The 22,895-nt window shown below is 36.0% G+C and overlaps 1 protein-coding gene and 1 long non-coding RNA gene across 19 annotated transcripts in view; one reads left to right on the top strand and one right to left on the bottom strand.

Moving 5' to 3' along the window:
• The window catches only part of Pcdh15 (protocadherin related 15), a 1,622,160-nt gene that overhangs the window by 800,513 nt on the left and 798,752 nt on the right, over positions 1-22,895 (bottom strand). The gene's annotated exons all lie outside the window — the stretch shown is intronic.
• LOC147825628 (uncharacterized) lies at positions 5,373-12,858 on the top strand. Its single transcript, XR_015440352.1, has 2 exons — positions 5,373-5,792; positions 11,054-12,858. It is a non-coding gene; the product is annotated as an uncharacterized LOC147825628 (long non-coding RNA).

The following is a 22,895-nucleotide window of genomic DNA, read 5'->3' as shown; positions in this document are numbered from 1 at the left end:
AAAGAAATATTAAATTGCTTAAAAAATCAAAGTGCTCATAGAGTTCAATATTTTTAATTTTAATAAAATTTCCAAAAATCTATATTGTCTTCTAATCACATTCAATTTGAGGTTCTGTTTAATCAAAGCTATCAGAACCTTTAAAAATTTCCTGATAATTCTAGTAATATAAACAGGCAGATTAAAATAGGTTTAAAATAGACTATTTAATGAGTGTCAGATAAATGATGGCAACAGATATGTTTAAAAATGTCAGAAATGTAGTATTCATTTAAAAAATGCAAATATAAAGCACTCTTTTTGGAAATGGTAACTACAAAACTCCCAGGAGCAAAAGCTTAAATATTATGTAAGTCGTTCACAGAAATTGTTGGCCTTAAAGCCAGCAATTTATCATCACTTCTCAAATGTCATATACAGTGAGAAAAAGTTTAGATCAAAACTTCCATTTCACCTCTGATTATTTCCTTCATTAACTTATCAGACATGGAAAACACTTTATAAAATTCACTTTATAGAATATATGACAGAATATCTCTGACATATAAACATTCATCAATTTCTCAAACAATGGCAATAAATAACGTGTGTATGTTCCCTAAACCCAAGTATCAAATATTTATTGTGTAACTATGTTAGGTACACAGCAGACACCAGTAAACATATGACCCATGTCTGTGAGATGTTCTTCACTTCTCTGTAGGAAACAAAGGTAGATTAAGTATAATGGAATGTGTGCTGAAATATAAGTACACACAAATCGAAGGAGTTCTAAAAATGTATAAACACTTATTTTGTATAAGGGCAGAAGGATTAAGGAGCAATTTCACAGAATATATGGGATTGAAGAGTAATTTTGAAGGATGAATGAGAGATAATCATACACATAATAATCTTGGTCCAGAATTTAAACAATGAATATCATGAAGGCACAAAGTAGATAGGAAGACTCAGAAATAACACGTTTTAGTGGACTTCAGGCTTTTGGGGTATACGTTTTGGGACAAGGTGAGAAGAGACTGAAAACAGATGATGACTATATAATGGACAATGCTGTTACTGGGAAACTTCTTGAAACACTAAATTTATTTTGAAAACTTTGTTCCAAGCCAAGTGACATATCATGAGGCAGATTTAGGAAAAGTCACATAGCAAGGAAAAGACTTGTTGTAAACTAATGAGAAAGCTTGGAAGTAGATTTTCTAAGGTCTTCCATCAGCTCCATGAATGTGTATGAAAGATCTTATCCTACAGATACTGATAAGAGATTGAATACAATGTCATTAGAAGCAAACCACTAGAAACAGAGCAGACCAGATTGTTCCTGAAATTATCGACAGGATCTTTGAGATAATCGTTGTGCGGTTCTTGGGCTGTCATAATTGGGATAATTGGCAATATTTGAGTAATACTTCATTATATTGTGAACCATGGTTGAAAGCAGTAAAAAGACAGCTTTGTTCATTCTTGTAACTACAGGGTGTGTGTGAGTCTTTGTGTGTGTGTGTGTGTGTGTGTGTGTGTGTGTCTGTGTGTGGAGTTGGAGCTTAGGGGAAATGCATGACAAGGTGTAAAATACCTTTACTCTCAGGTACTAAAAAAAGTATTTGAATTTTTCATGTTAAGTTATTGCAAGTCTGTACATTTACTACTAATAATATATCAATTTAAATTCTTCAGGTCTGTTAATAGCTAACTTTTCAAATCACTTATTATACCTGAAGCTGTGCCTAGTATCTCAGTTGCCACAGGAAAGTAATTAGCTCATTAAGTGCATCAAATGTTACCCTTCATTGAATGTGAGAATAGTTTAAGGGAAATGAAGACCAGTGGGAAAAAATGACATATTTTTCCTTCAAGCAGCTAACCGGGGGAAGAGAAGTTGTTTGAAGAATGTGAGGTAGTTCTATGTTTATGACTCGCAAATTGTTTCAAGGCAAGTGTTATATGTTATCATAAAAATGAAAGACAATTTATGAAGTGCACAGCAGAGAAACAGAGGAAAATATATTTTATTATCAACTTTTGTTAACAAAATATTCCTAATCTAATTTGCAAATATTAGAACCCATAAACAATTACCCCTTTGTTGACACAGCAGTCACATTAGTGTGTAGATTTGTAGACCTGTCTCTAAAGACACCCTACTCCTTACTTTTGTAATCATTTCATTTGTATTTGACAGTAGTCTACACATAATCCTGTTCACTAAGAAGAGTTTCTCAATGAGCAATAACTTGCATATTATCTTACATAGTACCTTATTTAGATGGGGCTAGCACAGTCCACGGCCATTTGTGGCTTCTAGACCATGACATACTCTGGGTGCAACTCTTCAATTGTAACACACCCCAGCTAGAGACAAATTGCATTCTTGTAATTTTTCTTTGTACTGTAAAGTCAGATATAACTAATATGAGCCTCACAAATGGCAATTTTTGAGTTAACAATCATCCTTTGAAGAGATGTATTCACTTTGAATGCTTTCTACTCCAGGAGCTGAGACACTATGCCTTTGACTATAGCATTAAGTCCAATGAAATTACAAAGAATAGCATTATTAGACTTCTCCATGACCCTATCATCTAAATTTTTACATTTTCCAGGCACTATAGGTGTGAATATCATCTTTCAAAGAAATTGGATTCCTGAATAATAAACTTCTTTACACCATGCCTATGATACCTAGATAAATAGTTTGACAGCTTTTTAGAGAAGACTCTATGCCTCTCATAGACTTTCTACTTAGGAAGTTTACATTGCTCAAAAATTTGGCTTTACTGCCTTTAATCTTTTTTTGTAAAAAAAAAAATTAGCAAGATAAGGAAAAAGAAAGTGCATGTCCCTGCATATATCAAGCATACAAAGGCAATTTCTCAGCCATTTAATAGGAAAAAAAAGATGTTTTAAATTCCTATGAAATTCACAGTAGCTTTTAGTTATATTTCAGAGCTGATAATTTAAAAGATATATATAATAATTTTATTTGTTCATAAATTACTTGCTGATGAGAGAGAAATAATAATATGTAATTGGAACCCATGACTCACAGTGTCTTTGCTTTATTTATAACGTTTATCTGAATTCATTGAACTGAAATTGTAGATTGCTTTCTTAAATTAGATTTAATTGTGAAGTGTTATGTTTCTAATTATTATCTGTAGATTATCATATAGAGGCAATAATATTTATAGTGTGCATATAATACATATATAAAAACAACAATATAGCTATAGCTTTTTACTTTTTTAAAAGTAGTACACAATTATTTTTATCAGTATTCTGAGTTTATTAAAATTCAAAAATTCAAATGATTTTTCTCCTTAAGTTTGAAATCAAAACAATTTCTCAGACATTTAAATTTTTATTTCCTTTCAAGTCAAATGTTTTGTAGATGAAATCTAATTGTATTAAACATTCTTCTTATTCGCTCTGATTTAGCCTACTCTTAAACAGCTCATGCATAGAAAATAGTCTGCAAAAAAGAAATGGTTAAAGTTTGTGCTGTCAGTTTACATAAGATCTAGAATTATAACTTCCATAAATTTTAAGCCAAGTCATATGCTTAAACTTCTCCTAAACCTAAAATTAAACAATTAGAAATATCCCTGACTGAGGAACTCAAAATAAGCTCAGCAAGTTGATATTAGTGTCAAAAATATTTATAGAAATAAAAATAAAAATGATGTGGGAAAGATTAAAGATATAACATGCTTACCATAAACCCAGGCACACAATAAGTACTAGTATAAATGAGTCCAATCTTTGTCTTGACATTTCTCCTAATCTTTCTCTTTTTGAATTGAAAAGAATTATTAACCTTGAAAATTGAGGTTCTATGCATATTCTTTTCTATGTTTACAATAAGTAAAGTTCATGAAAAGAAAGAAATGCCTGATATGAAGCAAGCAGTTCCAATTCTACAGGATTCCGACTATATTGGAACACTGTTAGTTTAATTTAATAAATTAATATATTTTCTAACACAAATTACCACATTCCAAATTGGCAAAATTTTTAAAATTTGCATTTCTTAACTTTTAAATTAAAAACATTTTTGCTGGTTCTGCAAGATTAAAAGAATAATGGAAACTTCAGAGATGTGTTGTGCTGTTGATTCTCTAATTTGATTTATGAAAGAAAAACACAGTCTAAAAGTGATTACTTTTCCAGTAACTCAATGTTCAGTGAAATTTACATTTTTATATCACTTTCCCTGCCCTAGAAATGACAAAGAACATCTGTAGAAATAGTTTTGAGACCTAGAACTGATGAGATTAAAGACGTGGATGGGAAAGAAACAAGTCCATTAAGTAGAACAGTTAATGCTAAAATAATTTCTAGAAAAAAATCATATATTTCAATGATAGTCAGTTAGCCAGTATCATTTACAGAGTGAGATGTCTAGGGTTATCCAAGATTGAAAGAGATGGCATCAAAAACAAAAACAGTAAAATTCTTTTTGGTCTAATAAAAATGTTAAAGAGCAAAAATTTAACCCCACACAAGTCTGGGTTTGTGTCCACAATTTTCCACTGTGAATAACATAAACTTTTTTTCTCAGCTGTCTTACCTATAAAATTGGCAATAACTGTAAATAATTCAAAGATTAAAATGAAATGATATGTATAAATACATTAGGGAATAATGAATTCTCAAATTCCATTTGTGTTAAAGTTATTACAATATGTTTTGAGGTTCCAACTAAAGTGAACTAAATAGAAATGGATAAAGAATGGCCAATTTTTAGGTTTTACTCTCTCTACAAGTCATGGAAACAGTCAAGTGAGTGTTGAGATGCACTTAAAAGAACGTTAAATTATTACTGCAAGATGTATAATCAACAACACATGCAAAGATAAGTGGGAAAACAGCTACTTTTCTGAATTTTTAAGAAAATTCTTGATGTTTAGAAAATGTTTAAGTGAATCCTCAAATTAAACCAATATATTTACTAAGTATACTATGAGGGCATAGTTTTTGTTTCAAAGTGAAGAAAGTAGAGTGAAGAGATGTACATTGAAATCTGATTAATTAAAAAGGAATGAATCAAATAATTCAAAATAATAAAAAATAAAGAATACATTTAATGTCCTAATAAATAATTTATAAATATTTTATAGTTTTTAAGTAAAGAATTGGAATATATTCATATATGTTAAATAGATACAAAACATCTGATTTTTTTCAAAAACATTTTTTAAAAATTGCATTAGTGTCAAGAGACAAAAGAAAAAAGGAGAAAAGTATAACTGGTAGCTGAAAACGAGAAACTTCCCATTTTTTTTTTTTTTTTTTTTGGTACTGGGGATCGAACTCGGGACCTCGTGCTTGCAAGGCAGGCTCCGGAACCACTGAGCTAAATCCCCAGCCTGTGGGGGGCCTTGCCCCCCCGCTAGAACTCTTGAGTGCCTTTTACGGACATATCCGGGCCTGCTGCAAATCTACCCGGCAACAAGGAAGTAGCCCCAGTACCCTCCTCTTGCTCCTCCCCTCTAGCCCTACGGTATATATGTTGTAACAACTTCTGCAATAAACGAGACTTGATCAGAAACCTGTCTTGTCTCCATCTCTCGTGTCCCCTGTCCCCTCTCATCCTCGCTCCCCCTCTAGGGTCTCCGTTGACTTACCCGCGGGCCGGGACAAGTGGCGCCCAACGTGGGGCCAGAGAACGGGGGATCCAGTGAAGGACGCTGCTCAGGGGCCCTAAGATTAAGATTGAGGAACAAAGAGCACACTCGACACGGGAGAGGCTTGCAATTGACGTGGACCTGCCGTCTTTTTGCACCTCGGTAAGTTGAGCAGCGATTATGGGACAGGGCATTAGTCAGCACGAATTGTTTGTGCAAGGTCTCAAGAAGACATTACAGGCACGAGGGGTAAAGGTTACAGTCAAACAGTTGTTAAGATTTTTTGATTATATTAAAGATCTCTGTCCCTGGTTCCCTGCTGAGGGAACCATTGACGAACAGAGATGGAAAAAGGTGGGGGAAGCTCTCCAGGATTATTATGCCACTTGCGGACCCGGGAAGGTCCCTATTGCGGCGTTCTCATATTGGAATTTGATTAATGATATTATTTCTCATAAAGCGAGGGATCCACTGGTGGCGCAGGCTATACAGGCTGGGGAGGTAGCTCTCCGAGATGGTAAGGGGCTGACACCCGCCAGTGATTCTGACGCAGTCTCCCGGGCCAATATGGCGCCGGGGCCCAGGCCCGTTGAGACCACGACTTCTTTGTCAGACAAAGAAGAGGACTTGATGTCCTTTGACAGTGACGACGATCCCGCCCCCGACGGACATGACGTCCCTTCGGACCAACCCCAAATGGCCACGAACCCTGCCAAGCCCTGTAGGGCAGGGCCTCGCCGAACCCCTGCTTCCTTGCTTTCCGCCACCGCCTCTAGGACAGCCCCACCCTCGCGGAAGGTTCCGCCCCTATATCCCTCCCTTCAAGCCTATCGTGGCCCGCCTCCGCCCCCAGATCCGCCCCAAGAGGGCTCCGGGTCGGAGGAGCCCGCGGGGGGAACATTGTGGGGCGACTCCGGATATCCCCCTCCTTATATCTCTTCAGGCCCCGACACTCCCACTCTGGCATGTCCTGTTGTTGATCCCCAAAAGGAACTCCGGGACAAAATAAAATTTCTAAAAAAACAGATAAGGTTAGAAAAGGAACACCAAGAACTTATTACCCAGCTTGAAGGCTTAAAAACAGGCAAAGCCCATAAAAATGTCCGTAGAGAAGACAAACTTAAGCCACGACCCCCCGTTAGAGGGGCGGCCCCTAGGGTGCCATCCGGGTCGGGAGTATCCCTGAAACTTAAAAATGCGGAAGCCTTTCCCGTAACTAAAACTACTGACGCACAGAGACAGGCGTGAAGACACCACAGTGGTTTTGATTTTAAGGTCATTAAAAATTTTAAAACGGCTGCAGCTCAATATGGGGCCACTACACCTTACACCATGGCTATTTTAGAATCGGTGGCAGAAAATTGGCTCACCCCAATTGATTGGCAGACTCTGGCCCACGCCACCCTTACAGGAGGTGATTATTTATTATGGAAATCTAAATATGTTAAAAATTGCCGAGAAACTGCTAGGCGCAATGCTCAGGCGGGGAATGGATGGGTGCTTGACATACTCCTTGGGGAGGGGGCCTACGCCGCCAACGACCAACAAATACAATTTGATGCGGGGTTATATGCCCAGATTCAGACCGCCGCCACTAGGGCCTGGAAAAAGCTCCCCTCCAAAGGAGACGTGAGTGCCTCCCTCACTAACATTCGGCAGGGCCCAGACGAGCCATTTGCGGACTTTGTCCACCGCCTTCTCACGGCGGCAGGCCGGATTTTTGGGAGCGCGGAGACAGGGACAGATTTTGTTAAACAGCTTGCTTTTGAGAACGCCAATGCCGCCTGTCAGGCCGCTATCCGCCCCTATAAAAAAAAAACTGACCTTTCCGGCTACATTCGCCTTTGTTCTGAGATTGGGGCCACCTACCAACAGGGCCTTGCCATGGCGGCCGCCATGCAAGGCTTCACAGTCAAACAATTTTTGCAACGCCACGTCGGCAATAAGTGTTTCCGGTGTGGGGCCACCGGCCATTTTGCTAGAGAATGCCCGACCACTAAAATACAGGGCCCCAATGCTCCGCCCCCCGGGCCCTGCCCCCGATGTAATCGGGGGAGGCATTGGGCGAGTGAGTGCCGATCCAAAACTGATGCCCAGGGCCGACCCCTTCCCCCTCTTAAGGATTCGAATTCGGGAAACGGGAAAGGGGGCCAGCCCCAGGCCCCCAACTCCAAACAAATTTACGGGGCGCTCAATTTTGCTCCAATAAACAGCAATCCATTTCAGACCTCATCAGAGCCACAAAAGAAAGTGCCAGATTGGACCTCAGTGCCACCACCCACACAGTATTGACCCCAGAAATGGGAGTCCAGGCCCTCGCCACAGGAGTCTTTGGACCCTTACCTAGAGAGACTTTTGGCCTCGTAATAGGCAGAAGCAGTAGTACCATAAATGGGCTGTTGGTTTACCCAGGAGTGATAGATAATGACTACTCTGGGGAAATTAAAGTTATGGTTTCTTCTCCCAAAGTTATTAATACCATTCAATCAGGCCAAAGATTTGCTCAATTGCTACTCCTTCCCCTTCTCTCTACCTCTAATAAGGCTCTAAACAACGCCCGAGGCAGCCAGGGATTCGGCTCATCTGATGTTTACTGGTCAGAGATACTTTCAACACAAAAGCCTCTCGTGACCTTGTGGTTAGATGGGAGACAATTTTCTGGGCTGGTTGACACTGGTGCCGATGTAACTATCATAAAGGGAGAGGATTGGCCTCAGGCATGGCCATTAAAAGACACCCTCACCCATCTCGGGGGTATAGGTCAGAGTGAAAATCCTAAACAAAGTGCCAAAGATCTGACCTGGAGAGACCAAGATGGTAATCAGGGCACCATTCAACCTTATATCATTTCAGGGTTACCTATTAATCTATGGGGAAGAGACTTACTATCACAAATGGGGATAATTATTTCCAGCCCCAATGAAATTGTCACTATGCAGATGTTTAAAAATGGGTACATTCCAGGAACGGGACTGGGAAAACACCCTACAAACCTTACTCACCCCATTGAGCCTGTCCCTCGGCCCCCTCGGGCAGGGCTAGGCCATTTTCCATAGGGGCCATTGACACTCCTGCGGCCCATGCTGAAAAGATTACCTGGCTCTCAGATGATCCAGTGTGGGTCGATCAGTGGCCCCTCTCTAAGGAGAAATTGTCAGCAGCTCAACAGTTGGTGCAGGAACAGCTTCATGCTGGCCATATTATTCCTAGCCACTCCCCTTGGAATACTCCCATTTTTGTCATTAAAAAACGGTCGGAAAAATGGAGACTCTTACAAGATCTTAGAGCAGTTAATAAAACCATGGTACTCATGGGAGCTTTACAACCTGGTCTCCCTTCGCCGGTAGCCATTCCCCTTGGGTATTACAAGATTATTATTGATTTAAAGGATTGCTTTTTCACCATTCCCTTACATCCTGCTGATCAAAAACGCTTCGCATTTAGCCTTCCAGCGACCAATTTCTGTACCCCAATGCAGCGCTTTCAGTGGCTGGTTCTGCCCCAAGGCATGGCCAATAGTCCCACCCTGTGCCAGTCATTTGTAGCCGCGGCACTCCAATCCACCCGAGACAATTGGCCTCAAATGTATATTATCCATTACATGGATGATATCCTTGTAGCGGGGCAATTAGGAAGTGAGGTTTTAGCTTGTTATGCTGACCTTCGACGGGCACTTGAATCTCATGGCCTCCAGATTGCCCCTGATAAGGTTCAACTAAAAGACCCTTATAACTACCTTGGATTTCAGATAAAGGGACGTCACATTTCCTCCCAAAAGCTTACCTTGCGGCTGGACGGTCTTAAGACTTTAAATGACTTCCAAAAATTGCTAGGAGACATTAATTGGCTTATGCCCTATTTAAAGCTCACTAAACATGACCTGAAGCCTCTCTATGATACCCTACAAGGTGATAACCACCCTACTTCACCTCGACAGCTCACTGCCGAGGGGCGCAAAGCCATCAGTACAGTGGAACAAGCCATTCAAAATCAAACAATTAATTTTATGGATTATAACTCTCCTTTACAGTATATCATCTGCAAAACCTCCCTCTCTCCCACTGCTGTCTTTTGACAAACCGCTCCCCTTTTGTGGGTTCATCTCCCAGTTTCCCCTAAGCGGGTCTTTTACCCCTATTATGTTGCAGTTGCAGACCTAGTTATCTTGGGCAGAGACCATGGAAAGATGTACTTTGGAAAAAAACCTGATGTCATTATCCAACCCTACCCTAAGGACCAGGTCGATTGGCTTATACAAACCACCGATTCCTGCCCAATTGCTCTTGCTTCTTATTCAGGGTTATTGGACAACCACTATCCTCCCAACAAACTTATTGACTTTGCCAACAGACATGACTTCATTTTCCCGAAGATCACTTCTTGCTTTCCTCTGCCAGAGGCTCTACCCGTTTTTACAGACGGTTCTTCCACTGGAATGGCTGCCTATGTGTGGGATGATAACATTGTCCAGTTCCAAACCGCCCACTCTTCGGCCCAGTTAACCGAGCTCCAGGCAGTCATAGCGGTCTTTACCGCATTTCCTGCCTGAGCTTTTAATCTCTTTACTGACAGTGCTTACATTGCCCAATCTGTTCCCTTATTAAAAACATGTAGACTGATCAAACTTGCCTCTCAGACTGGTGGTCTTTTCCTCCAATTACAAGATCTAATCAGAAAACGATCCAAATCCTTTTTCATTGGACACCTTCGAGCCCACTCTAACCTACCCGGCCCACTTACAGAGGACAACCGCTTAGCAGACCTAGCCACAAGACCTCAGGCTTTTGCCTATTCAATAAATACTGATGCCCCCAGTCCGATTGACCAAACACAGAAGACACACCAATTCCATCATCTTAATGCTCACACGCTTCGCCTTATGTATAAGCTTACTAGAGAACAAGCTAGACAAATTGTTAAGGCCTGCCCTACGTGCACTCTGCACCTTCCTACACCTCATCTGGGAGTTAATCCTCGTGGCTTGATTCCAAATGCCCTATGGCAAATGGACATCACACATTACCCTAAATTTGGAAATCTTAAATATATACATGTCAACATTAATACATATAGTGGATTCATATTTGCCACCCTGCAATCTGGGGAAGCTACTAAACACGTCATTGCTCATCTCCTCACTGCCTTCTCAGTGCTTGGCTGCCCACAACAAATTAAAACAAATAATGGTCCTGGCTATATCAGCTCTGGCTTCTCCAAATTTTACAAACAATTTACAATAACACATATAACGGAAATCCCATATAATCCACAGAGACAAGACATTATAGAAAGGGCTAATCTCACACTTAAAATTACTTTAGACAAAATAAAAAAGGGGAAATGGTATCCTACTAAGGGGTCTCCTAGAAATCTGATATCACATGCACTATTTATTCTTAACTTCTTAAATTTGGATGCCAAAGGTTTATCTGCAGCCAATCGTTTCTGGCAACCAGAGACGCAACGACAATTTGCCTCGGTGATGTGGAAAGACCCCCTGGACCACTCATGGCACGGGCCGGATCCTGTACTTATCTGGGGCTGAGGATCGGTGTGTATTTACTCCAAGGAAATGAAGTCAGCCAGGTGGCTCCCAGAACGCCTAGTAAAACAAGTTGATAGGTGTGCTGATGATGCCGATGACCTGACGTTGTCCAATCTTAACCAGTTAACAATGGCACCTACAATTACAATCTAATAATCATCAAGAGTATAGTATAATTCAATTTGGCTAGTTATATTTGGGTGCACCCTAATTTTACACACTGTCTTATATGTTTGTCTATTGTCTGTTGTTTGTGTTTGTACAGTTGAGCTCAATATGTTCCTTCCTCTTCAAAGGATATTCGCCTATTGTTAAATTGACTTATAGATAATATTATTAAACTAAAGACATGCTTTTCTTCCCAGGTTGTTAATTGATCAAAGTACCACTGAAATTTATTTTATGAAAGTGACGTGCATTGTTACCCACACGCAACAATCAAATTACAATTAACAGTTATAAAATAAAAAGATATATATTCTTAATTGTTTGTCAAAACGATTATAGATGGGAACTCCCTTTGATGAATATAGAAGTGGCCACCCAGAAAATGATTATTCTGGTCTTAATTCATTAAAGGGACCCCCTAGTAAATTTTATATTATATAATCTTATGGGAGACATATCACAATGAATATTATCTAAATATGTTATAAATTGATTGTATTGGTTGTCCTTGATATTTAAGCACTAAATATGTTGTTACAAAACGTTCATATTGGTTAAGTTCTGAATATGTTATTGTAGCATGTCCACATTGGTTATCTTCAAAAGCTTAATCAGGGTAGCTTAACTCTCTTATTCACAGTCTAGCCTTAAATGAACATTGCTGTTTTTATGCCAACAAATCTGGGATCGTCAGGGGAAAAATTCACGAACTTCAGGAAGATTTAAACAGATGACGACAAAAATTCACTCAAAATCCCCTCTGGACTGGCCTCAATGGTTTCCTCCCTTATCTCCTCCCTTTGCTGGGACCCTTATTGGGTCTACTCTTGCTCATTTCTTTAGGGCCCGTACTTTATAACAAAATCATGGCCTTTCTTAGAGCCCAGATAGAGGCAATAAAAACAGCGCCCATACAGGTCTACTATAATAGATTGGCAATGGCTGACCAGGACGAATGTCGGACCATCGATTAGGTCCTTGCCGTGGCGAAGTGTTCTCGCCCCACCTGGTGAGTGGGCTGGCAAGCCAATGACGGGCAACTGAGCAAGCGTGCCATGCAATGAGAGAGCCCTCGTGTGCCGCCTAAGACAGGTGCCAGAGCCTTGATTCTCTGGTTAACCGATGACGGGTAAGGTGCACGGTACAGACACGTGTGTTGCTCTGACCCAAGACAGGCTCAGCCCCCACAGGCTTGGCTCTCCTGACGCCTTTCTAAAATTATAATTTTAAAGGGAGGACCTGTGGGGGGCCTTGCCCCCCCGCTAGAACTCTTGAGTGCCTTTTACGGACATATCCGGGCCTGCTGCAAATCTACCCGGCAACAAGGAAGTAGCCCCAGTACCCTCCTCTTGCTCCTCCCCTCTAGCCCTACGGTATATATGTTGTAACAACTTCTGCAATAAACGAGACTTGATCAGAAACCTGTCTTGTCTCCATCTCTCGTGTCCCCTGTCCCCTCTCATCCTCGCTCCCCCTCTAGGGTCTCCGTTGACTTACCCGCGGGCCGGGACACCAGCCCAAGCTTCCCCTTCTTACTACTGATTTGAATTACCTGTTTTCCTGGAAATAAGACCTAACCAGAAAAGAATTAGCCTTAAAAACTAGAAGTGAACAATACCACCTGCAGTCAGCCTATCCTTGCCTTACCTACCTTACTGTGTAGCCACTGAGCAAGAGAATAGTGATGGCAGGGAAGACAAGCACAGGCTGATTGGGGCTGACATTTTGGATCTCTTGTTTTCAAGGCTGATTATTTTCCAGTTAGGTCTTACTTTTCAGGAAACATGGTGAGATAATTTGAGATTTAAAAAAGGCTAGCTTCAATATTTTAAATTCTATAGTAAATATTTACTTCAAATTATATTTCATCATAGCCAGCCATTCTTTGGAATTGATTGATTGATTGACTGATTTTTAATTCTGGGGCTATTCCAAAGCCTTGAAGCTGCTGTGTGTAGCAGAATGTGGTTATAGGCTATCTCAGGGATGTTTTTCTTATGTTTTTACCCACCAAATCTCCCCATCCCTAAGGCTGTTGTCTATTAGTATGTAGTGATAAATTTTGTTAGTGTTCTTAAAACTTCCATAGAAAACTTCATTATTTGCTTGTACTTATTTAAGAAATTGATTGCTGATACATAATAATTAGTAACCATAAATTTTCAAATAGATTAAAAAGTTATTATTGTTTATGTAGTCTTGAAAGTTTTAAAAATGTTCTTTTTCCTGAAAATACCATGCTACATTTTGACTCTAAAGTTTTTTTTTCCATTTATGATATTCTAAGTTTAAATTGGTATATCTACAGGTATATTGGTATACAAATTTACATCATTAATATTCAAAAATGTATGATTTTTCTGAGCACACAGATAAACATATTTAATCAATTTTATTATACTAGGCACTTAGATTGCTTGTAATAATTCCACTATATGCATTCCTAGTTGAAATGTGAACATGTAAATTTTTACATATTTGTAACTTTCAAGGTCCGCAGAAATATTTATGCTTATTTCTGCTCATTCCATTCATAATTTCTCTTTTAAATATATTTATTATTATTTTTTTCGGGGGGAGTACCAGTGATCAAACTCAGGACCTTCCACTTGTGAGGCAGGCAGCAGAACCACTGAGCCAAATCCCCAACCCCTAAATATATTTAAAAAGAGTTCTGGTTAATAAGTAAGTAATATACAGCTTTTATGTTTAAAGTGTTCTGAGGTAGAATATGCATAAACTATGAATTATTTACTGTATCTACTGAGGAAAAAGAATAAGATGGAGTATTTATCATTCATGCAGGGGTACAAAGTACTTCAACTGTACTGCTTGATAGGATTTGTTTCAAATATTCACTATGTCATTTAAAAACTGTATAAACCTGATCTATATAACTAAGCCCATTTAATTTTGTGCTGTTTTATCAGTTGCAAAATAAAGATGATAATAACAGCTATCCTGATGCTACAGTAAATTTAGAGATAATAAATGACATAATGTAGCAATATATATAATAAGCAATGTATGCCTACTAGCTTCTATTATTATTATTCATTTCCAACAATGGTGATACTTCATTTTTGACTTTAACATGTAAAATCTCTTAATTTTTGCTAGGATTTTTTCCATAATTTTTTTTTGTTCTTTTTTATTTGTTTGGTTTTTTTTGTTGTTATTGTTGTTTTGTTTTGTTTTCCAGTGCTGGCAAGCAAGCCAATGGTCTTGCACTGCTAGGCAAGTGCTCTACCCTCAGTCAACTCTTACTATTGTGCTAGCCAAGGTGTTGCACACCTGTAATCCTAGCACGTTGAGAAGCTAAGGCAGGAGCATTGCAAGTTTGAACACAGCCTGGACAATTTAGCAATTTAGTGAGACACTGTATCAAAATTTTAAAAGGGGAGACAATAACAGTATTTATGATTATTTTTCTGTCCTCAGATTTACACAATAAATTCTTCCTCTCTCACATGTACAAGGGAAACTCAATATTAACCAAATTAGCATGTTTATGAAAGTAATATTCTCCTGAGAAGAAGAATTATGCCATGTGGCAATGGCATTTTGACAAAAGATAAAATAAAATAAATTTTAGACAAAATAATACATTCATATAACATCCCAAATTATTTTTCAGTATTGCTGCTACCTTTAAAAGATGAAAGTTTTATAACATAATTTGACAATGTTAAAATATATGTACCATTTATCAATTATTCATTTTAATCATTGGGGAAAGGAAAGAAGGGAAAGGAAAAATTATGAGAAAAGAAAAAAGTGGAAACAAAGTCTACGTAAACAGGGAAAGGCGGAGGGGGTGAAATATATATATATATATGTATGTACCTATCTTAACTTGACTATAACTAGAAGCAATAAAACCTCTGAAAGTAAAGGTAAAAGGCTCTCTGTGTGTTTTCCATGCAGTTAGTAAATAATTTTTGCTATGCTATGATGGTAGTAGAGATGACTTAGAAGTTCAACCTCATATCTGAAACTAAATTTAAGTAGTTCTCTGGGAGAGATGTTGTGTTTGCAAGTGAACAGTGATTCATATTGTATTGTAGGATCCTCCCAAAAAAGATGTATGCAGGAGAGCGATAAGAACTGACATGTGTTTAAAGATCATTATGACGTGTTCTGAAGAAAGGATATAAGGAGTATTAAGTGGAAGCAGTGGAGGCAGGAGGTGATGAGAATTAATATTATACTAGATTATTCACCATGAAACTAGTAGGTACAGGGGGAAATTGATAGTTTTGATATTGAACTGGATCTGGAATTAAAGTAGGATATATAGACAATTCATGGGTGTAGACCTTAAAAAATTGGGCAAATCATGGTGTCATTTTGTTAATATGAAAATGCTTACCTTTATCAACTCATACAGTGATAATCATTTCTACACATAAATACATATCTGTGAAACAATGATTGTTTCCTTTTAAAAAAGTAAAATTTATTTTTTATATATTTATTATACACATGACACAGTTCTACTTCTGAAAAATTCCTAGCAACTTAAAGTTATAGTTGGATTCTCTTGCCTAGTTTTCTCCAGGGTTCATCTAACCAATTGCAGTTGATCATATGGATTTTATTGGACTCTGACAATATATTATCTGTTAAATATAATCTTAAATATTGCATATGTTAGAAAAATACCGAAACATTAATAATTAAAGGAATGAACACATCTATATAAATACTATCCAAGTACAAAAGAAAAAAAGCATATTATATCACCCGAACTCCTTGCCATGCCTCAGACTTTTTCCTAAAGGTAGTCACTCTTTAGCCAAGGACAGTTTTGCCTATTTTTTGAGTGTTCTAGAAATATTATACTATAGTAGCAATATGATGGTATATGAGTGGCTAAAATATTTTATTAGTAATATATTAGAAATATGAATATATTTTCTTAATGGGAATATAGGATATTAGGTATTAGATATACTTTAATCTATGGCTACAAATTATTTCCTGTAACATAGTTTGTTCTTTCATTCTATCATTGATGGATATTTGGGTTGTTTATGCTAATATTTTGGTTCATTTCTGATGATTATCCACCTCAAAGGGAAATTTTCAGACCATCAACTATTTTTGCAAGTGATTTCACACACGTATACAAAAGTTGACTTTGAAAATCCTGAATTATTCACACCTATAGTTACAACTATTTGATGGCACTTAACTTTAGATTTTAGCACTTCTCCTAGGTGGATATACAATGGGTCCTATTTGCAGTTTTAATTTGCATTTTTCTCATAATGTTCAACACCGTCTTCATAAGTTTATTGTGTGTTGAAATAATCTATTTGTGAAGTCTATTGCTCATTTATCTAGTTTATCATTTCCTTTTGATTTGTGGAAGTTGCCTACATAATGTTTATATTAGCTTTTTTTTGCTTCTCTGAGTTATAAGTATATCGATCTACTGTATAAATTGCCTTCTCTTTTATATTTATGCATTTTGATGAGGAGATATTCTTAATTTTAATATAGAACAATTTATCTTTTTATCATGGTTAGTGCTTTTGTTTTACTTTAAGAAAATCATTCTTTATTCAGATTTGTGAAGATACTCGTATAAATTATCTTCCAGAAATCTAATCAAGTCTAAAAATCACCTGAACTTCATTTTTGAATAAGGTTTTAAAAAGTGGGTAGCTTAAGGTAAGAAATACTCTATAATATAAATGACTTTCCATGACAATATAAAACATCTTATGTGAAATCCCAGAGACAGGGAGAAAACAGTTTATTTGAGGAACTGGAAGTTATAACTATGCATAAGTGAAACTGAGTTGAAGCAGGAATGCAGACAAATTTGAAGAGATATTAATGACCAGATTAAGATGGATAAATTCTTTCAATAAATTTATACTTTATGGTAAGAGAAAGTGGGAGCTCACATCAATATAAAGCTGGAAAGTGACCTACTCAGATTAGAGTGTTTACAAGATCAATTGGAGAATAATGGAAAGAATGTGCTGGGGGAGATATATTGAAATGAGGGATGCTAGTGACAAAGCCATTGCTTTAGCTTAGGTGAGTGATAATCCTGTCCTGAACTGGCAAGAAGTCTTGAGAATTGAGCTGTGCATAAATGTGAGAAATAGTCAGGCCATTGATTCTAGACATTTTCCTTACCATGCTTTTGCTGAAGTTTGCTTTTGACACAATGTCATTTGTTAGAGATAAATTATAGTATAGTTGGCTGACTCTATTTTTAAACTATTGCAAGAACCTTTTAGAAAGCACATTTCTTTACATTATAGTTTTATTATCAGAATTAACAATTTTGGAAATGAACAATAATTGTTTTTTTAAGTTTGCTACATGACTCAATGGTTTATTTTATTCAGATTCTGAATTTCTATATATAGAGAAGCTATACAGAGTTCTGGGTACTTCTGTTAAGTTTTAATAGCAGAGTCCTACTCATCCTACAAATAAATTAGAAATGTGTGCATTTATTCAACATTTTAAGAAATGTGTATATCACAGGCTGTGCTATAAACACATAAAACAGAAGTCCAGTGTCATAATTTGTTTCAGATCATTTTTTTCTGGTCTTTTACTTCCCCTTATAGTTTACTTTATTAATGATACTTAAATCCTTAATTTATTTAGCTCTTCTATTTGCATACTCAGATTTTGCTAAATACCATCTATAAATTTCCTAAAAATAGTTTGTTGCATTCAGATATTCAAATTTATAGGCATAGAATTTTACATCATTGTCCTTTAGTATTCATAGAAAATATTGTCCAATGCATATATCAAACATGATTACTATTTAGTAATTACAGAAGGGAAAACACAGATAAGTGTAATATTCATCTGAACAAATAAGTTCATTTACTTATTAAAGTGATTATCATTACTAGATCCCATAAAATATTTTAACACTATTTTAGTTATTCCCAAAATAATCCTATTTTCTAATTCACAGATGAAGATATTGAAGTTTAGTAAGTTTAAATTAGTAGGACACAATCACAAAACCTGGAAATAGATGAATATGGTTTCAAATTCATGTTTGTTTTACTCCAAAGTCCACTATTTAAATTAAATTACAAGGGTGTCTCTTGGTGATACTAATTTTTGAGGATCATTGAGGCCTTATTACTCATAGAAATACCAATAAGTAACAGAATAGAGATTTAAATTGGGCTCTTATTTAAAACTTAAAAATATATTTAAATAAAATTCTAAAAATGTTCTTGATTATTTCATCCTAAACAACAGTGTTTTACATATGTTCTTAATTAATTTCCAATAGCAATACTTTGTCCTGGTGTTGAGATGTAACAAGACCAGCATTCAGGAAGGGTGAGGCAAAAGGACTGCAAGTTTGTGTCCAGTCTGGAGAATGTACTAAATTCTCAAGAATCTGTCTCAATATATAAATAAAAAATAAATAAATAAAAAGGAATAGAATATGGATCAATTGGAAGGCTCTACTTTGAATCTCCAATACCACTACAAAAATAAATAGGATAATATCTTACAGTAATTATAACTGGGCCTTAATTAGTTACCTATCTATAATACCTGGTTTTTAATAATTTTATTTAAATTTTTTATCTATTATGAACAAATTATTAATCCTTCATTTATATGACATTTAGATGATTTTATAATTTTTGGGTAGAATCTTATTGAAAAATTTTACTTCAAAAAATTTAATAAATAAAACTATATTATTAAGAAATAAAATATCTTTTTTTTCCCATTATATTCTTGTTTGGTGAAAGAATTCACCCAATGATAACATTTTCCCCACAAACTAATTAGATTAATTGTCCAAAAAATGTTATTTTTAAAAATAGTGCTATTGAATTTTTAACTATGTGTAAACAAGTACAACTATTTTCATTCATTTTAATTACTGACAATAGCAAGAGAGTAGAATAAAAGCCTACACAAATTCAAAATATTTATAGTCATATCAAATGCTAAAATGTATTCCCAAATATAATTGAGAATTTGTAATTTAACTTGATATTAGATACAAATACAAGTATACCATGAACCAGTCTCCTATTTTTATCCATACCTTTAAGAATAAATTTATCATTAAAAAATAAGTTGGTAAATATTTGCTTAGTCAATTCTCCATTTATTACACTGATGGATATAAAGTATAGTATTGTCAAACTTAGCATCTATTTTCAAGGAACTAGTGGTCTAAGATATGTATTTCCTAGTTTAATTAATGGAATTTAGATTGCATTGATATTGTGCAGAAATATTATGTATATGGGGATTACACTTACTTGATATGACAGATGAAATAAGTTAACTGAATAAGAGATTATATAAGCTTTTGGAAATATTATCGTGATTTTACATTCTGAACTCTGCATGCACCATAGTTGTAAAATATTCAAGTATCGAAAGCCTTAACCTCAGGAAATAAAATATTTCAGTTTTTATAAATAAATACAAAATCCTTCTAAGAATATAGGATTGAAGTGCTTCACATTATACACCACCTTTCTAAACCAATTCTAAAAGGGGTTCAATATGTTTGTACAAGAGTTGTGGGGCCCTATAGCTGCACTTACTGCTCTCCTAGGTACTGAACTCTATAGTTGATGAAGGAAGCAGAGGGTAAATTATGTACCTAATCTATTGATCTAAGAGCTATTTGAGGTGGAAGGAAGCCCTGTTTAACTTCAAAGCAGGAGCAAATTATTTAACTAATATTCAACTGATAAAATTTGATGAAAGTAAACTCTGGTGAGAGTACCCTTCATGAGAAGAAATAAATAGTGCAACAGACAGCAATAACTCATAGTGCAGCATAATCTCATTGTTTTTCCTTATATCTACATAGGCATAAGGAAGAAAGGAAGCTGAAGGCATTACATTTTGGTGCATTTCATACTGGAATTGAGATGCTTATATAGAAACGTCACTGAAACAACTACAGAGACTAAGAATTTATTCTTGGATATTGTAAAAATAATAGATGGAGACAAAATAAATAAAATAATTACCTCAAAACAGTAAAGACATTGGGACAGAGCATAGACTTAACATTACTGTAAGGATCCAATCTATTTTATTCCTTTATGGATATTGTATTTCAAAAATAATACAAAAATTTTAATGAATACCCAAACTAGTTTGAGACAGTATTCTGCTTCCTATTTCAGGAAAAAGTGGTTATTTCATTTTAACAAATAAGCAGTACCTAAGTTTGCCAAGTACAACACTCAGTGATGAGAATATAAAGATGAAAAAACATCAGCTCCATCATCAAAGAATTTGGAATGCAAAGGAATAAGAAACTCCAAAACATATTGTTTTGTTAAGGGACATAGTTGACATTACAGAAATTCAAGTCCCATTCCACTAGATAAACAGTGTCATGGTTAAGCACACAATTTCTAAGATAATCCTTAAATGTATGCAATGAGTTTAGTGAGTAAATCAGAGGATATTGAGTTTTAGAAACAAGAAAAAGAACAAATATAAAGAGTATGAAAGGACACAAATGTGTCTAAGAAATAGTAAACAATTTTGCTTTGCTGTAACAAAAATATCAAGTTCAGAGTGCTAGGAGGATCAGGGCAGGACCATGACTTGGAGAACATGTGCTATGTCACATGATTAACCACTGTCCTGCTGAGCAGAAGGGAGAAGGGGGATAAGGTCAGTTCCTTATTCTATATTGTAGGTAAATATCTATGGCAACTAACCACAAGGTAGATTTCAAGGTATAAAATAGGAAAGGGACAAAATTTACATTTAATTTTTATTTTTCATCAAATAAAGTAGGAAAGTTCAGGTTAAAATATGTCAAATGTACCCTATCATACAAAGATGACTAGGTTTTCCTAAGGTGATTATATGTTGTAAATGTTATGTAAACATACATGTATATATGTAAAATATAAAAATTTCACCTTTAAATGTGCAAAACAGCTTACAATGAATGGGTCTATGAATATATAGTGAAAAAATTGATTTCAGTGCTTGTGTTTCACTATAGTTTCTAAGGTTTTTTACTTATATAATTGATGAATAAATGAACCTGTGTGTGTGTGAGTGAGTGTGTGTGTGTGTGTCTGTGTTGTATCATCTTCATTCTTGGAGTGGTGTTGTCTTAGGTAAGGGGGTTTCCTGGCGAAAAATCCATTTCATACATCTAAAGAAATGTTTGTTGTGTGCCAATGCCTAAACATATCAGAGAATTAATCAAAAGTGTAAAAATTAAAAATTGTTCTGTAATTAAATTCAAACTCACAAAATTGTGGTTGCATTTGCAATATGATCTTAGAATCATCAGTAGCTTTGGAATAAAGTAGTTTGGGTAATATTTATGAGAAATAACTGCCTATTTAATTTTATTAGTACAATAAAATAATATGGACAGGAATTAGCTAAGAACTGTCTAAAAATACTAATCTAAAATATTTTGAGGTAAATTTCAAGTATAGAAATAATTTTTCTTCCTGTTATTAATCTACCTGCTTCATAGTGTCTCCATTTTCTGACAGTCTACGAGTTTTATGAATTTTTGTGTTAACTGGTTTTACTGTTTGTCTTCTTTTTTTCCCCATAATCAGAATTTTACCTGCGTATCTAGATTGTCTTTTATCACTTATATTTGAATAATTCTCGTGGTAATAATTCTCATTGTTTTCGGCTCTAAACTCAACTACTTTAAGTGTCTCAACCCTGGTCCTTAATACAGACATCATCAGCCCTACATAGACTACAATAAAGTGTGTGTGTGTGTGTGTGTGTTAGGTCACCTTTATTATTCGTGTGCTCAGATAGACTTTAATAACTGTACCCTCAGATAAAGACCTGCAATAATTCTAGTAATCACTGAAAAAAGGGGGACAAAACATGTGAAGCAAGCATTTGTCTTACTATTTCTTCAGAAGAATTTTAAATTTTCACTTCTTTTAAGTAGGCATCATGTTGTGGAATACTCTGGTTTAGGGAAAGAATGATTCTAGGTAGAATATCAAAACATGGGAAGGATGGAAAAAGGGTGGACAATGGGATCAGGAGTGTAGTTGGATAGTAGGAATACCTTCTGATGTTTTTGCCAACAGTGAGTTGAATATTTCACAATGGAGAGTAGAGAGTTTTGAGTGTTCCTAACACAAAGAAATGATTTATATCTGAAGTAATAGATATACTGAGTACCTTGATCTGATCATTATACATCATATGCATCTATGAAAATACTATACTGTGCACATAAATATGAACAGTTTCTGTGTGCCAATTTTTGAAAAAATAAATGTGGGTATTTGGTTCAATTTTCACAAATATTGATAATCTTCCTTCATTTCAAAGAAAAAGAAGGAAACAGCAAGCAACATATTGTATGAAATAAACACTAATCTCCAATTAGAAACCAGTGACCAGCCAGTGAAACAAGATGTTTGCAAATGCATTCCACATGTTGTCTGAAACAAATCATCTCTATAGAGACAGATTTTTCTTTTCCTTTTCTTTCTTCCTCATAAATGAGGAATGCTATGCTTGATTACAATGGTCTTCAGTTATTCTTG

The sequence above is a fragment of the Heterocephalus glaber genome, unplaced genomic scaffold (assembly GCF_053883595.1).
Source record: "Heterocephalus glaber isolate CG9 unplaced genomic scaffold, H.glaber_assembly_v1.0 deba00001497, whole genome shotgun sequence".
NCBI lineage: Eukaryota > Metazoa > Chordata > Mammalia > Rodentia > Bathyergidae > Heterocephalus > Heterocephalus glaber.
The sequence above is the reverse complement of the archived record's forward strand: the minus strand, read 5'-3'. Positions and strand labels throughout refer to the sequence as shown.